Raw genomic sequence first — 12,494 nt, 5'->3', positions numbered from 1 at the left:
GGCACTACCACCCCACCCCACTATTTTGGGGCAGATCCACTTTCTGCCCCCAAACTGCCCCAAAGTCACCAAAACTTCAAAAATTCTCAAAAAATCACCCCTTTGTCCAAACCCCCTGAAAGTGGGGTGGTAGCCTGCACCCATGAGGCACTACCACCCCACCCCACTATTCTGCCCCAGCCCCCACTTTCTGCCCCAATATGCCCCAATCTGCCCCAAAGACATGAAATTTTCAGAAATTTACCAAAAATCAGCCCTTTGCCCAATCCCCCTGAAATTGGGGTGGTAGCCTGCACCCATTAGGCACTACCACCCCACCCCACTCCTTTTGCCCAAATCCCATGCTATGCCCCCGAACTGCCCCAAAGTCACTAAAACTTTAAAAAATCGCCAAAAATCAACCATGAACCGAATCACCCGAATTTTTTGTGCCCAAAATTCGGGTGATTCGGCTCGTGCCCGAAAAAATTCGGGGGGCATCGGGGGTTATTCGGTTCAGCCCCGAATCACCCGAAATTGTTCGTTTCGGGCACAGATCGTTCTGTGCCCGAAATTTTTTGCACATCCCTACAAAGTTTTACCTTTTGAGTTTTAAAGAATTAATTTCCATTTTTGTTTAGCAACAAAATGGACAGGAAATATGCATAAATACCCACCTCCCCAACTTCATTACTGAATATAATAGTATAAGGCACATATGAAAGCTTTTTCTTCTAAAAGTTTCTAGCAACTGGGGAAAAATTCATAAATTAGAAGGATTCGGTAAGGTAGTGCCAGCAAGGGAAAACCATTTTGTTCTCAACTTCAGCAACAATCTAGTTCGTACAAAGTGCCTTCCATAGAAGAGAGAGAGAGGCTAGTGATTAAGCTGATCCTGCTTGTATGGGATCCCCATCTGTCCGTGAACATGGATAAATGCTTTTAAGATACATTATAACTTTTTATCAAGAGGAATACAAAGGGGACTCCTCTCTTTTATGCAGAAGAAAGCAGATTCAAGCTGCAATGCTTTTAGTCAGCCAGTGGTCTTAGTTTTGAAAAGGAGGCTGACTAATATGACCGCGTAGCTTTTAAATGTGGAACTGGCCTCTTCCACATCCTCCCAGTTTTGTACCTAAGGTGGGTTTCTACAATAGAACAACCCCAAGAAGCAGGTTGAAACAGCTTTCCTGTGGCAACTGTCCCATATGGTCGGTGTAATGTGTAGAATAGCACAGGCTTTCAACTGCCTGCACTGCAGAGAGATGCCACCTCCATTATCAGATTGATGATGGCTTGGAGATTTGCCACACAATGCAGGAAATCCTGTGGCAAGCTGCTTTACTCATAAGTCTTGTGGTGGAGGAAGCAGTTGCCCTGCTGAAGCCTCCATAGGGCTGGTATAACCCATACTCCAGCGCTTATCCTCAGAGACTGATATGACAATGTTGGGGGGGGGGGGCGTATTACAATGCTTTTGCACAATTCTCCAATACACATTGGGGATTTCCATCAGAATTAACACACCTGGTCATATTACCCTGTCAATACACTCTGGTTGTTTCCCACGAACAGCAGAAACCAGGCTAAGGGAGCCCAGCCCGGTTTCTGCTGCTCATGTGCAACAACAGGAGCTATGCAGTTCCTGACGGCAAGCCCACCTAAATGCCCTCCCACTCAAAAAGAGGTTAACAGAGCAAGTGCTCCATTAACCCCGTTATTTGGTTGTGTGTCTGCTGCGACTGCTTGCAGCAATGGCAGGCACACTGGGGAAGGTGGGACCCCAGGAATGAACCATGCACTTGCACAATGCATTACTGGGGCTCCAGGGGGTGTGGCGGTTCCCTTCGCCCAACCCCTGGAGCTGCCAGACGAGCTGCAGCTGGGTGCTCATCTGGGCGGGTGATCCGCCTTCCCGGGGAGGGTTGGTTGATTGTCTGTGGGAAGAGCGGGTCAAGCCCACTCTCCCTGCAGAAGCTCTTTCAGCTCTACACATGGATCGTGTGTAGAGCCTTACAATCATTCTTCTGAACCGGAGATGGTTTCTTACTATTGTTAGTATTATAATTATGTACTTATTCCTTATTATTATTATGTACTTATTCACTAAGCCTTTGAATGATTGCTTGGGTATGAGGTTGATAATTCCCTTTAAAATGATGGGATACTGCTCTCATGCAGTGAATATTTGCACATGAATAATTTTACAAAATAGTTGGAGAAAATAGCATCTTAGGAACATCCTTATGCCACGAAAGAACATTATCCTATTTCCTCACAGGAACATTATCTCTGCTATTCTTTTACACATACACACACACACACACACACACACCACCAGGATTGGGAGCAGATATTACAACTTCTTCATCATGGCTGGAAAACCTGATTCTGAGCTTAACCCTGTTTATGTAAACATAGTTTCATTTGACCAGAAATATCAACTGAAAAGTGACTCCCAAGTGCCAACCACAAAGGAGAAGAGGGTCAAGTCAGCAGAAATGAGATCCCAGAGACATGGCTCTGATTCAGTGGAGTTTTGATTGTTATGGGACTTATAGAAAAAGATTTGGGAAAGTTCTATTGTTTGTGACCACAATATTCAGTAGCTGCCAGAACTTTCAGGCTCAACCCCAGACTCCCCACTAGAGTGCTGGTGGATTTGGATGTGCAACATTCAAGCTCAAATTTGGTCAGTCCTAGAGGAGTGCTCACTGTTCTAAATTATTTGGAAGAAGGAAATGATACAAGTGTAAATAATATTTAGCACTTAAATGGAATGGATCTGAAGAATCCAAGGGAAAGAATTGTGGTACACAAGGACAAGGCAGTGAAGGGGAACCAGGAATATTGGCAGTTTAATGAAATATATATTGGGCTATTAACACAGACTGCAAAAATTGGGCTAAGGGAGCCTAACTCGATTTTTGTACTCTGTGTAAACCACCGGGCTCAGCTGCTCAAGTAACCTGCTCAAGTAACCCACCCCTTAAACCGGGTTTGTGGAGCGAGTGCTCCGCAAACCCGTTTGGGGGGGGATTGTGAGTAAAAATCCAGGTTTTTTGGATTGTGAGAAAAAATCCGGGTTTGGGGGATCGTGAGTAGGCATAGCGTGGCTCTGCGCCATGGCTACTCATGAGGAGACCCCCGACTGGGAGGCTTAAAAGCAGCATCCCGGCTCAGGGGTCTCTCCAGTATGCCCCGCGTACTCGCGCAGGGCATACTGGAGGTTCCGGGGGCCACATGGCCCCCGATCCTCCCAGCCCCCACCAGTTCCATCATGGAGCTGACAGTCGTGTGGGTGGCCAATCCAGCCGCCCAGGGCTGCCATCCTGCTTATCTGTGGGCTTAGCCCGCTCTCCCCTCAAACCCTATGGAGGCGGGTCTCTGTGATCATGAGACCTGCCTCATTATGTACAAGTGCAGACTGCTTTTCAGTGCTCTTGCTGCTGGCTGTTTGTTAGCCCCACCTCTGCTCCAGGAATGGAATACAAGTAACTAAAGCCCCATTCAAAACCTGGCCTGGATCAAGGAATGGGTTAACCAAAACCACCACAGAATGCAAGCAAGAAATCAGTGAGGCTATTCTCACGATGGAGAGAAACTGGGCTAAGGGAACCAAGCCCAGTTTCCCTCCATTGTGAGAACCACCAGGCAAGCCCGATGGTTCAATGGCGGCTAGTCCGCCTAAGAACCCCTCCCCTAAAACGAGGTTAGTGGAGCGCTCACTCCACTAACCCCATTTTACTGATCGTGTGCCACCGCAGCATGGCTCCTCAGTGTGGCAACATACGAGTAGATCTCCAACCAGTAGGCTACACAGGACATCCTGAGACTTCTGGGGGCTGGGGGCCCCTGATCCCCACCACCCCTACCAGCTCCGTGACGGAGCCAGTAGTTGTGTGGGCAGCCGATCCGGCTGCCCAGAGACAGCTCTCTGCTCATGTGCTGAGCCCAGTTAGGCTCCACACATTGATTGTGTGTAGAGTCTCCGTGTTTTTCATGCTGCTTCAGAGTTTTATAATGGATCAGGGATATTGTTTAATACACACACACAGGGCTCCCATACCTATACTTCCCCTGTGAAAGTGAAGATCTCATGCTCCTTAGAGAAGCTACCAGATATGTTTTTATGAAGACCCCAACTGGCCAAGTTACCCTTCACCACAAACACCAACATGCTGCTAAAGAAAATAGCCAGCATCCACAGAAATGTAATTTGGATGCCACTGTTATTACTGTTCGAAGGAAATAGCCTGTCTTAAAGGGTGGTCTAAAGCAGCATTCCTCGCTAATGCAGGTGCATTGTTAAAGAACAACATAAATACAAATGAGCAAAAAAAAAGTTGACTAGAGATGCAATGCTTTGAATGGATTCCATGGCTGAATGCAAATTCCATATTGCTTTTGCCTCATATAGAAGGGATTATTAGCCTGAGCCTATTGTTGGGATCGACCATCTCCTCTACCTTCTTCTTGTCAACATTGAGATTAAATACATTAGCATATGCTATCTCCAGAAGGCAGCCGCTTCCTTGTGCAACACGTGCAGAGCCAGTCAAATTGCTTATTTAAAGCTGCAAGTATCTGTACAAGACAAACATAAAATTTTCGCCAGGTCTCAATTAGAGACGGAGATGAACAAAGTATCTATCTCATCTTGCCAGCTGGTTTCTGCAATTGCTTTATACAAAGTCCTGTTTCCAATCGTGCCTAATATTCGGCGGTTTTACAGGAAAGCTGCCTACCAAGGAGGTCTCAGCTGTTTGACAGAAAAGTGGCTTTAAAATAAATGTCCTAGGGAGACTGCCTCCTGAAGGATTCTGGCTATAAAGTAGCACACTGACAGTTCCTGCACACACTCCAAACTTGCATATGGTCTTTCTTGCAGAAGTAGCTCTGTGCCTAATTATGGTTCTTATAATTATAATTATAAAGGTGTCCAAAGCAGTGATGTTCACCATTTTGAAAAGCTATTTTCCCCTGCCCTCTCTGCCCCCCTGGAACCACTGTCACAAGAAGAATGCTTGCAAACTGCAAGCCCATTTTATGTGGGGTCATCCCAAGAAACTGAGTGCCAAGAAATTTAGGACCAACAAAGGGAAGTGCTTTTTCAGACAATGCATAATCCACTTGTGGAATTGTCTGCCACAAGATGTGGTGACAGCCAACAGCCTGGATTGTTGATCGTAGTAATGCGCTGTGCATTACTAGTGTGCAGTGTATTACTAGGATCACCCTCCCCCCTGAGTGTGCTCACCGTGGCTTTAAAAGGACTTTGGATAAATTAATGGAGAAGAAATCTATCAACAGCTACCAGTCTGGGGGTTATAGGCCACCTCCAGCCTCAGAGGCAGCATGCCTATGAATACCAGTTGCAGGGGAGTAATAGCAGGCAAGAGGGCATGCCCTCAGCTTCCCAGCAGCACCTGGGCACTTTCCAGAATATATGCTACAACAATGGTAGTTTTCTTTGGCTTGGCAGGATCATATTGAAATTGTAAATAAAGGGTGTTGCCCAAAGCCACCAGCAGGGGAAGCAGTCTTTTCTAGCTTGTGCAAACTGCCTACAACAGGAAAATACAGCTTTTTGTGCAACATTGTAGTACTGTAACACAAAGATAAAACCTGAAAGAAGGTATCAGAAATGTGAACGGCCCCTTGCTGACAGCATAGGGCCTGTGATGTTGAAACACAAACAGTATGGAAGCACACTTAACGGACAGTGAATCTGGAAATGGACAGTGTAATCTGGAAAGTGGGCCACTGTGTGAAACAGGATGCTGGACTAGATGGGCCTCAGGCCAGATCCAGTAGGGCCTGATCCAGCATGTGTTATATTTCCCCAAATCACACACACACCTGTAGAAAGTCAGCATGTTAACTTGGATGGAAAGACAAAAACCTGCTGTACGAACTGGCCATCAACCTCATCTTTTCTGTCCTGATTTTTCTATCCTACATTAGGATCCATTGTTTTGCTTAATAGTGTTATTAGACCAATAATGTGTGATCTGCTGAGGTGGTAATTGACATTATGAAACCACAACAGTGTGACATTTTTTGGCATGGTGATATTAGACTTGAGTGCCCTGACATGTCACAGATGAGGAAGCTCTTCTCACGATCAGTGAGAAGAGTTAGCAGACTATCTGCAGGGAAGAGAGGTTTTACTTACCTTCCCTGCAGACAATCTTCCTTTGGTCTCTGAGTGTGCAGATCACCCACCCAGAAGAGGAGAAGCTCTCGAGGATGGGGTGCTGGGACGCACTGCTGTGTGGCACCCCACCCTACTGGAGCCCCAATAATGCACCACGTAAGTGCACTGTGTATTATTAGGATCTCCTCCCCCCACTGCCTGCCCGCCGTGACTGCAAGCAGCTACAGTAGACACACAATCAACAAAATGAGGCTAAGGGTGTGCTCGCTCCCTTAACCTCATTTTAGCAGGCAGTTACTTCGGTGGGTTTGCCATGTAGCCACCAGGATTGGGCGTGATCCTGGTGGTTCACATGAGAATGCAAAACCAGGCTGGGCTCCCTTAGCCTGGTTGTGCACACTCATTTGAATAGCTTCAAGAAAGTGAGTTCATGGCCCATCGTTTTCTGATTCATCTTTTATTTTAAAGGATATTGCAGGCATTGTAAATTGTGAATGCACCATTTATTTGTGACCTGTCACAGCATTCAAGTGAATGGCAACTCACCACACACAGATACACACAGATCACCCACAGTGACTTCCCTTCTTCCAACTTCCCATCTGAACCTGACTTTGTGAATCTTGTGAAGGGTCGTGATTACTTTCCTACTTTCTCAGAAGGTAAGAAGTCTGGCAGGAGCTATGAGGAACCAGTAACATGGAACTAGGGATTAGAGATAGTCTTGGGCCATTAGTTTTTGGACTACAACTCCCATCACCCCTGGCCTTTGGCCATTATAGCCAGGGATGATGGGAGTTATAGTCCAAAAACAATTAGTTGCCCAATACTGATTATAGAGACATGATGAAATACAAGAATTCTGGTGCTATCTTAGATTGCAAGACAAGTTATTTAAATAACTGTTAAGTACATGAGGATACAAGCACCTAATGGCACAGCAGAGAAATGACTTGACTACCAAGCCAGAGGTTGCTGGTTCAAATCCCTGATGGTATATTTCCCAGACTATGGGAAACACCGATCTTGGGCAGCAGCAATATAGGAAGATGCTGAAAGGCATCATCTCAGACTGCGTGGGAGATGGCAATGGTAAACCCCTCCTGTATTCTACCAAAGGCAACCACAGGGCTGGGTCACCAGGAGTTGACACCGACTCGACGGCGCAGCTTTACCTTTACATAAGAATACAGTGATATCTCATTATTCAGAAGCTCTTTGGGCTTTATCTTCATGATTGTTTATCCCACCCGTCCTGTTCATTCACTTTTTAGTTCCTGCCTCCTTGTTCTGCTCATTTTCAGTTTCATTTTCCTCTTGCATTTTATTGTAGGCCTTTAGTCCAGCGCATTGTCATTTGGAAATTACAAGGGAAGATCAGAAGACACAAGAATATTCTCCATTCCATGTCCTGGATCTACATTCCACTTGCAGGTAATGCTGTGTTCAACAAAAGACAGGTGAACATAAGTGATAGCTAAGAAGCCACTAAGAGTAGCTTTTCTTTCAGAACAGGAAGACAATCCCCCTGTTAAAATGCCACTCTGGAGAACTTTAGAATGGAAACAGTAACCTCCACCCCATTCTTAGATAAATCACTGGAATTACTCCATTCTTGTGGCACAGTTAGAGCCATTTAATAAACCATCCCTGCCATATCTTTGTCTTGGAAACCAGTATTTCTAGTATCTCCTGCTATAAGGCATCCTCTTCATGCCTTAGCGTTATGGAAATGCTTTTTAAATGTAGAGACAGGAGAGGCAGGTGAAAGAAACTAAACCCTCTAATGCAGCCCCTGGAGTTCTCAGGAAGGAAGTAGGGAGCACCTACCACAATCTCTGCAAAACAATCAGGAGAAATCATAGGAACACAGGAAGCTGCATATATTCAGTCAGACCTTTGGTGCATCTTGCTCAGTATTGTCTACTACACAGACTGGCAGTGACTTTGCCAAGGTTGCAGGCAGGAAGTTCTCTCAGCCCTATCTTGGAGATGCCATGGAGGGAACTTGGAACCTAGATGCTTTTCCCAGAGTGGCTCCATCCCCTAAGGGGAATATCTTACAGTGCTCACACATGTACTCTCCCATTCATATGCAACCAGGGTGGGCCGTGCTTAGCTAAGGGAACAAGTCATGCTTGTCACCACAAGACTAGCTCTCCTCCCCAAAACTGTTTCATTCTGTGCCATTTACAGCACCATCCACTTTGATTGCTAATCCGCCCGAAAGGTGGAATTGAACCACTCTGTCATTAAACAGCTACAGGTTTGAAGTCTGCACCCCAGACCATAGATGATCGTCCCAGCAGTTATCAATCCTCTGCAGTTATTTTGCAGCAAGGTGAAGAGAGGGCCTATAAAAGTGCATTACTGCTAAGCATTCAAATTTTGCTGTTGCCTTTTTGCTTTTGTTTTTGCTTGTAGCTACGCACACATTTTTTATTTAGATCTCATCAGAAACAGGCTCCTGACAGCTGTAAACAGATAGCAGTACAACTTATGTTATTGTCATTTGCTTTGACAGTAGAGGAAAATATCATCATAAAGCAGGATGACAGTTTATTTACAAGCAAGGAAGCCACATGTGTTTGAAGGCCAAAAGGGAGCTTTATCTATACAGTGCTTGCATAATGCCCACTGTCCATGTAACTTGAGGCCAGAGGTTCTGTCATGTTTTCTTAAAGCAAAGAAAAAGAAGACTATTTAACTTTACAAACAAGTCCACTTCAGTTTAAAGGTAGAGGCAGTACTGGTCTGAAATCCCCCTTTTTGCTACCCCCATTATAAACAAGAAAAGCATGGGGGTTCTGTGATTTCACAGGGAGCAATTTTATTAATTTCAGTAATCTTTTGGCAGTGGCAGCTTACCAGTATGACTCTCTTAAAAAGGAAAATGCCACACCTCCATGGCTGGCTTCTGTGTCTGGCTCCTGTTGCTATTGATTCCCCTTGCAATGCATCAGGGAATGATGTATGTCATGTTGTTATATGATCCCAGATGCATTCTGAAGTGGGAAAAGTACCCCGCCCCTGCCAACAAATAGCTATCATAAGTCATTCCCTGGTGCATTCAAGGGAGGGAAATGGTGGTCAGCAGGAGCCTGTCACTGGAAAGAGAAGCAGTGCTAGAAAATGCTGCTGTTGGCCTGCAGAGGTACAGAATTTCCTTGGAGGGCGGGGAGGCACATTGGTAAGCCATTCACACCACTACATTACTGAAATTAAGGAAACTGCCCCCACAAAACTACAGAGATTTGTCCCACACGGAACCTCCCCAGGATATATCTGCTGAAATAATATTTGGTGAATATTTCAGGTCAAATATATTAGAGAACATTGCTTTATTTAATGCTTAGCTGAAAGTGGAGACATCATGTTATTGTGCACACCAAGCCCTCTAATTATAGAAAAGAAAGTGTAGCATATGGGATAGTTGAACTGAAAGACCCTGGGCAGGGGTGTAGCTACAATTAACCAAGATGGATAGGGGCTAATATCTCTGGGTCTCTGAAGGTGACAGCTTGCTCCTTGCTCTCCCTCTTGTGCCTTTCTGAAGAAGAAAGGGGGAGGCAGGGGTCAATCACCACTTTTTGTCCCACAGCTCACACCAACCTTGCGACACGCCTGCCCCTGCCCAAATCTCTGCTCAACCATGAATCTTATGGCAGCCCTGGGCCAGTCACTACCATGATTCCAACCTCTGACCTACTGGCAGAAGAGACAAGAGCCTCGGAATGAATGCAGGTGCCACCACGCAAATGATGTCACACATGACCCAAGTAATTAGGCATACAAGAGCAGTGATTGGTAGGCGGGCTCTTCTCATTTCAGAAATGTGTCACAAATTATTATTATTTTCCTTCAGAACTCTGACAAAAATCTTCGGTTCACTGAAAATCCTAAATGGGCTCATTTTACTTGCGCTATATTACATTGGTTTAAAATGTCCTCTGTTTTCAGTCCAACTCCTTGACACCAATTAGTGCTCATACTGAGTTAAACACCCCTCAAGGGGAATTTGTCCCAGGGCTCACACCAAGCTAGTAACTGGTAGGCAAGTCCCATGATGTTCTCAAAACTTGGAAGGGGGGGGGGAGTAACTGTAAATTTTGCTTAAGTTCTAGGAAGCTTGCTAACCCAAATAACCAAGAGCATAAGCGAAGGCTTTTATTTTATTATAGACTCTGGTAGTTATCCCCTGAGCCATGGTTTTTATGGCCTCCTTAGTTTATAATAAGAAAAAAGAGACAAAAGGAGATTTCATCCCATGCCTAGGTATTCAATGTAAATGCTATAATCTTGTCATTGTAATTATACCATTTGTAATTATACCATTTGTAGTATAACTCAATCATGTCTCTCTTGTAGAACTCAGTAAAGTAAAGTAAAGTAAAGTGTGCCGTCGATGTCGACCCCTGGCGACCACAGAGCCCTGTGGGTTTTTTTTGGTAGAATACAGAGGGGTTTACCATTGCCATCTCCTGCACAGTATGAGATGATGCCTTTCAGCATCTTCTTATATCACTGCTGCCTGATATAAGTTAGTTAGTTGTTTATTTACGATCTTAGATCAAACATGCCTGATATAAGTGTTTCAGGAAACAGACCGTTGAGGATTCGAACTGGCAACCTCTGGCTTGCTAGTCAAGCCATTTCCCCGCTGCACCATTAAAAATAACTAATTATGGAATATTCTCCCACACAATTGCTAATGGGTAGGATGCCAAGAATGCTATCTTCCATCCTCACACAGTGCCCAACAATCTACTGTACCTCAAGGAGCTCACTCCAAAATAAAGCCACTACTGAAACAACAAATGAATTACTATGACCAAACCAAAACAAATAGGAGAGGGGGGAAAACCCCAAGCATATTATGGTCTTTGTGAACCAACTAGAGCCTTTGGAGCCTTTCGATATAAATCAAATAAATAAAAATAAATTATTATGAATGTGTGCTTAAAGCAGTGGTGGAGGGTGAAAGCGCTGCTGGGGGAGGGGCAGTGAGAAGTACCTTTAAAACTAAATTGGATCATGTTTACTGGCATTACCGCCGTACCTGCAAGGTGCAGTGAGCAGCAGCACGCTGCCCAGCAACCCTCATGGTGGTGGAGTCAAGCGGTTCTGAGACTCACCTGACCTCTGAACATGTGCAGAGGCCATTTGCATGGTCAGCATGGTGTTGCTGCCACACAAATGTCCTCTGTGCATATGCAGAAGCCAGGTAAGTTTCAGAGCTGCCCCACTGAAAAGACCATGGTGTGTGGGTTGCTCAGCCTTGCCGGGCCTTGCCTTGCAGGTGCAGCAATAACGCCAGTAAGCACCATCTAATTTAGTAGTAATGGTACCTCCTGCCTCCCACCCCACTGGCACACTCACAGCCTGTCACTGGCTTAAATCTATGCTCTTCAGGGTCAAGCAGTGACCCACATTACAGAATATACTATAATAGTCATGCACGTTCTTAGTTTTGTTTGGAAGATGCAGCGGTCGGAGTCCTCCTGTCACTATAATACTGGAAATGCAGGAGTGGAAGTGGAAGTACTTCCTCTGGCTGATGGAGGAGTCCCACTCAAGGAAGGAACACAGCAGTGGACATCTTGTCCAGGCAAAAGGAGAAAAGACTATGGCATTTCATAAGCACACATTTCTGAATATAATCAACTAGATTTAGGAACATAGGAAGCTACCATATACTGAGGTGATTTTCATTATCGGCCAAAATCAGGCTAAGGGAGCCTAGCCCGATTTCGGCTGAGCATGAGAACCACTTGGCTCACAGGTGAACCTGATTTCTCCAGAGCAGGTGACCCACTGAAATACCCCTCCCCTTAAATGGAGTTAGCAGAGTGAGTGCTCTGCTAACCCCATTTTTTAATTGTGTATTGCCACGGCACGGATCCGCTCTGTGGCAACACATGAGGGGACCCCCACAGGGAGGCTGAAACATGTCTCCAAGCCCTGGAGGTCTCTCCAGGATGCCCCGCACCCTTGGGCTGTCTGGCCTCCAATTCCCACAGCCCCCACCAGCTCTGTGATGGAGCCAGCAGTCGTGTGGGTGGCCGATCCAGCCGCCCAAGGCTCCACGGGCGATCGTCTGCGGGGAGAGCAGGCTAAGCCCGCTCTCCCCACAGACTTCATTTCAGCAAGTCTCACTGATTGTGAGACTCACCTCACTGAATCAGACCATTGGTCTATCTAGCTCAGTATTGTCTTCACAGACTGGCAGTGGCTTCTCCAAGGTTGCAGGCAGGAATCTCTCTCAGCCCTATCCTGGAGAAGCCAGGGAGGGAACTTGAAACGTTCTGCTCTTCCCAGAGCGGATCCATCCCCTGAGGGGAATATCTTACAGTGC

The 12,494-nt window shown here is 45.7% G+C and overlaps 1 non-coding gene across 1 annotated transcript; it reads right to left on the bottom strand.

Annotated features, from left to right (window-relative positions):
- Positions 1–8,359: 8,359 nt before the first annotated feature.
- On the bottom strand, positions 8,360–8,446 carry TRNASTOP-UCA (transfer RNA opal suppressor (anticodon UCA)). The gene has a single exon. It is a non-coding gene; the product is annotated as a tRNA-Sec (tRNA).
- Positions 8,447–12,494: the final 4,048 nt, after the last annotated feature.

The sequence above is a fragment of the Hemicordylus capensis genome, chromosome 1, assembly GCF_027244095.1.
Source record: "Hemicordylus capensis ecotype Gifberg chromosome 1, rHemCap1.1.pri, whole genome shotgun sequence".
In the NCBI taxonomy this organism is placed as follows: domain Eukaryota; kingdom Metazoa; phylum Chordata; class Lepidosauria; order Squamata; family Cordylidae; genus Hemicordylus; species Hemicordylus capensis.
The sequence above is the reverse complement of the archived record's forward strand: the minus strand, read 5'-3'. Positions and strand labels throughout refer to the sequence as shown.